The sequence below is a fragment of the Parasteatoda tepidariorum genome, chromosome 2 (assembly GCF_982258835.1).
Source record: "Parasteatoda tepidariorum strain Cologne lab strain chromosome 2, Ptep-v5.0, whole genome shotgun sequence".
Lineage (NCBI taxonomy): Eukaryota > Metazoa > Arthropoda > Arachnida > Araneae > Theridiidae > Parasteatoda > Parasteatoda tepidariorum.
The window spans coordinates 25318993-25324992 of NC_141756.1; positions in this window are offsets into that span (position 1 = coordinate 25318993).

Sequence of the window (6000 nt, forward strand, 5' to 3'; positions counted from 1 at the left end):
GGCGATGCAAAGCCACGCTGGCATGAAAGTTTTATTAGTTTAGAGAAAAAATATTCTTTGTGAAACTTTGAATATTGTGTTTCAAATAAAGTACAAATAACGCAGAGGATTACACGAAATTAGATTTTTCAAATAAAAAAAAACTCCATTTCAAACACTCTTCAAATTGGCATGTAATTTTTGGAGAATATCATGCTCGCAATGGTATTGATATGAAATGGAAATATGCTAAAAAAAAATTTATAAATCTGGAAATTGCTGAAATGAATTAATTCTTTGCAGAAATCAGCATCAGGAAATATCTTTTATTAGAATCGGTGGAACGAAAATGAAATTAATGAAGTTTTGTCAGAAGTGTATAATATAATTTGTTAAGGTTTCGAGTAAATATGAAGTGAAATACAATCAACTAGATTTTAGGTTATCATTATACGTGCTCGAAATTGCTTTAAGAAATATATTACAATATCCATTAAAAAAATCCTTCAAAATTTGGCATGATTTCATTGTTGTTTACAATTCGGGGCCTCGAATTATGAAGCGCAATGAAATGTTCATATTTATGAATCTACATCTGATAATCTATTTACCCCATATGATTATTAGAACCGACATGATTATGGAATATGGTTAAAAAAAGTACAATGAAGTGTATTTAATCATGAATATGGATCTACGGATAAATAATATCCTTAAAGGAATCTGGGTCAGATCGGAGTTAAAAGAATGGATAATCTGGGAAATTGAATTGTGAAATTGCTATATTTATTACTCTTCATATGTCACTTTATATATTTCTTACGATTATTTGATATTTCATGATTATAAGTTCCATTAAATAGAAAAAATTCTGTACTGTCAATTCAAATTCCATCTTGATTATAAAAGATTATAAAACCATTATGAGTTTAAACTGAACATTGATTATATAAAGTTCCAAAACCATTGTCAGTTTGAACTGAACCTTAATTATTTAAAATTTTAAAAGCATTGCGTATTTAAACTGAACTTTAATTTTATAAGATTCTAAATCCAATGTAAGTTTAAACTCAACCTTTATTATAAAATTTTAAAACCATTGTGAGTTTAAACTGAACCGTAATTGCATGTAAGATTTTAAAACCATTGTGAGTTTAAACTAAACCTTAATTATATAAGATTTTAAAACCAGTGTGAGTTTAAACTGAATCTTAATTATATAAAATTTTAAAACCATTGTAAGTTTAAACTGAACCATAATTATGTAAGATTTAAAACCATTGTGAGTTTAAACTGAACCTTAATTATATAAGATTTTAAAACCACTGTGAATTTAAACTGAACTTTAATTATATAAGACACTAAAACCATGGTAAATTGATACTCATCCTTAATATTATAAGATCCTCAAACCTCTAAGTTTAAACTGAACCCTAATTATAGAATATTCTAGAACCATTGTTAGTTTAAACTGATTCTAAGACCCATGTGAGTCTAAATTGCTTCTTAAACATAGTAGATTTAAAATGTGTTGCAATTTCATATTACATCTTAAATATAGATAATTAAAAAATTGCTGTGCCTTTAAGTTAGACTAAGACGTTGATTAGCAATTTAACTGCTACTAAACTACCTCAATATCTTAGATAAGAAATGTTGTTTCCCCTTTAGGCAAGTAACGTACGCTATATCAAAAACATTGAAGTTTTCTACTAGGCTGAGTCTGATTCTGACTTGCCAAAAACAATTTATTTATAAACAAATTAGGATTTTTTAAGTTAATTAAGGATTTAAAACATGATTTTAAAGATGGATGTTCAACAAATCTATAAATATAAATAAAGATTCTAAGACCACTAAATATAAAAAAAATTCTAAAACCACATAAGAGCATTACTAGTTTAAATTATACCTAAAATGTAAAGGTTTCTAAGACTCTTGCGACTTCGAACTGCATCTTAAATACATTTAATTCTGAAGAAACCGCAGTTTCAAATTAAATATTTTCCTCTTGTCTCTTTTTCAAAGCATGGAAGAAGCAAATAAATAAGAAAAAGAAGAGGAATTAGAAGATAAAATAAAAACCTCAGTTCCGTACTAACGAATCCGGAAATTATCTTCAGGGGTGTAATTTCCCGTCGTATGAAATATAAAGATAAAAAGCCTCATTTATCGAGATAGGATCCCACTCTGCTACCCACAAAAAAAAAGTACAAAAAAAAATGGGAACCAATCGTTTCGTGCTCAGTTTGGTTGTCATATTCTTTACCCATTTCTTCTTTTTTTTTTTCGAAACGATCACGTCTCATTAATAGTATTATCTAACTCATTGGTGCCCCTGTCCCATGGAAGGATAACTGTATTATTTCTAGTCCTGGAATTTTCCCATGGGACATAGCTTGCCCGAGATATTCCCTGATAAATAATGGAAAAGGAAAGGGTAGATCTTGAGGGTAGGGAAGTTTCGTCGTCTTGTTAATCACAAATGAGGATGAACTCTCGGTTGATTAGCTGAACGAAAAAGGAATTTTAATAGTGCTGCAAATGAGTGTTCTTTCTTCTTTTTTTTTTAATCTATTGGCAAAATGGGTCTTGTTTTGGGTTTTATGGCGTGCGCACTTTATTTGGACGTCATCACACTGTTCAACTGTGTTCAAGAATAAAAGTAAATAGCGCGCATGCGTTGTCATTGCATGCGTTGCTATGGCCGCCACTGCTGCTTGATATTTTTTTTTTGGAATTCTATTTTTCTTTTTCTTTTCACCAGCGGTCATTCTTAATGTATTCACATAATAATTATTTAAATTATTTTTATATTATTTTTATTATTAACTTATAATTACTGTCTTGATGATGATTTCAATATAAATATGAATACTGAAGAAGGAAAAGTATTTTGTGACGTCTTGACGCATATAGCCAGGATTTGAAAACCAATCCGACGACGAAGATCAATTGAGACAGTTTTTGCAACCCATGATTTGAAATATTGTGGCGTTTATCGGAGTCAAACCAGAAAAAGAAAGCAATCGGTAACTAATGATCGTAATAAAGAGATTAAAAATTCTTTTAAATTTATTACCGTTATTTTTTGTTAAAGATTGGCGATACTGCGTTACTTTCTCTGGTTATAGGTATCGAAATCAACGAAATCAAAATCAGTTATGTGAGTCACATTAATTTAGACAAAATTCCAGTCAAAATTAAAATGTAGTTGTCTACAAACGTAACTTTTTTAACCAGAAATTATTTAAATTATTATATTAATTTTTGATGCTGCTGTCCCAAAGAAAGATAATTATGTTATTTCTAGTCCTGGAATTTTTACATGTGACATAGCTTGCCCGAGATATTTCCTGATAAACAATGGAAAAGGAAAATGTAGATCTTAAGTTTCGTTGCCTTGTTAATCACAATCAAGAATGAATTCTTAGTTAATTAGCTGAGCGAAAAAGGAGTTTTAATAGTGCTACAAATGAGTGTTCATTTTTTGAAAGAGATTGGAGATGCTGAGTTACTTTCTTTTGTACATTGTCAGAAATAAACGGCTAAGAAATAAAATTAATGTTAGTAAATTAAAAACCTGAAAAAAATTGTTAGTAAAATAACCAGTAGCAATCGGTTCAATCGTTTAACCATAAAGTATATAATTAGGAACATTTTTCACCTTTACGGTTTTGAAACTGTTTAAAACTGGTACTGTTAAAGGTTAAGAAACCGTGAATCCAAAACTGTACTGTTTTGTACCCATTTAGGAATATTGGAGTGAAATTTAAACGTATACTGGAGTTCTATGGGTTCCACGACATTTATGTGTGAGTGATAATTTCGTATTCTTCAGGGTCACCGAATGAAGAATAGTGAACACTTGGAAACTCTTCATGTATTGAATGAATGAAAAAAATATGAAAAGATAAATTTCTGGTTGCGTAACCGTATAAGAAAAAAAACAATCAATAAATGTTTTTTCTCACACTTAGCAGTTTGAATACCTTCTTTTTTATAGTTATTTGACTGCTTTGTTTGGTTATGGTAGAATAAAAATGAAATAAATTGATATCTAACCGTTTTTACCGAGAAATTTCTAACCCAGAAGCAAAAAATGGCTTTTTAAGTTTAGACACTGAGGAAGATTCTTGTTTTAGCAACTGAAACTTTAGTACCTTTTCAGAACCCTTTTGCTTAATTTGCATTGCTTTGCCATGTTCACATGATAAACATCATTCATTTTTTTACATTTTTTTTTTAAAAAAAGGAAGAAAAAAACTTTAATAAAAAAAAGTTTGCATTCTGTGAGAAGTTTTTGGCGTGACATTTATTTAATCTGATAATAATAAATAAATGTAGTTGAGCACTTCAGTGAAATAAAAAGAAAATGCATATTATTTTAACCTGAGGTTAGTCATAAAAAGAGGCATTCAAAAAACATCACAAGTCATGCCTCACTAAAATTCGCTCATAAATAATTTTCAGCAACAATAATTTTAAACTTTTCCAGTCGAAAAAAAATATTCTTAATATGCTTTTGATGTTTTGTTCCTCTCGGAGGAAAGAAAAACTAATTTATTAAATTGAAAAATCTCCCGTCTTATACACAAACAGAAGAAAAGATTCACTTTTCAAAAGAAGTTTCCATTATGAATGCAGAGAAGTAGATGAACGTTCGCTTTGTTCTGTCAGATACAGATATGTCAGAATCCTCTGAATGGAAATGAATTCATTTATTTGGATATATAGTTGGTCGGAATTACCAGTCATAGACTGATGATAGATATCCCGGATGTTAAAGAAATGGAAGAAAAATGCTCATTTTTCCCCAAACCGCTGTCAAAATAATGTCGGCCCGAGGTAAACAGTATTTTGATTCTTTTTACGGAATGAAAGAGCCACTTTTCAGTTTTGTCATTTGTCTTTGCTTCAGTTGAGATAAATGTGAAGAATATGCCACTCAATCAAATGCTGAAAATTAATAGGCAAATGCGATGTTGGAATATTTGAAAATAAGCTTAGTTAAGTAGAAGTATTATCTATGCTTGTATATCGGTCGTTTAAAAAAAAAAGAGAGAGATTATAAATTTTGATTTTGTCCTACAATAAATTCTACTCAAGCACATGCACAAGTAAAAAAAGTGACTTTTCAGTTTCATTTTGTCATTTGTCTTTGCTACATGAGTGATAAACGTGAAGAATATGCCACTCATTCTAATGCTGGAAATTAGTAAGCAATTGTGATGTTGGAATATTTGAAAATAAGCTTAGGTAAGGGCTTAGTTCAGTTATCTATGCATGTATACCGGTAATTGAAAAAAAGAAGGAAAATATAAATTTTGATGTTATGATATAAAATAAATGTGAAAATAAAAAAATAAAAAAAGTGACTTTTCAGTTTCATTTTGTCATTTGTCTTTGCTACATGAGTGATAAATGTGAAGAATATGCCACTCAATCAAATGCTGGAAATTAGTAAGCAATTGTGATGTTGGAATATTTGAAAATAAGCTTAGTTAAGAGCTCAGTTTAGTTATCTATGCATGTATACATTAAAAAAAAGAAGGAAAATATAAATTTTGATATTATCATATAAAATAAATTTCTGAATTAAATAATGCACAAATAAAAGAAGTCACTTTTCTGTTTCATTTTATCATTTGTCTCTGCTTCATGAGTGATAAATGTGAAGAATATGCCACTCAATCAAATGCTGAAAATTAATAGGCAAATGCAATGTTGGAATATTTGAAAGTAAGCCTAGTTAAGTAGAAGTATTATCTATGCATGTATACCGGTTGTTAAAAAAAAGAGAGAGATTATAAATTTTGATTTTGTCATAAAATGTCTTTTACTGAAGTAAATAATGATCAAAAGTTGAGTTAAAAATACTCCATCAAAAGTTAAAAAATGTTCGGCAAATACGATGCTGGTATATTTGTTTATTTCAAAATAAGCTAAATTAAAATGCAAGCATATTATTTTCCTCATTTTCGCATTATGGGTCACAAAATAATATTTAAACGAGAATTA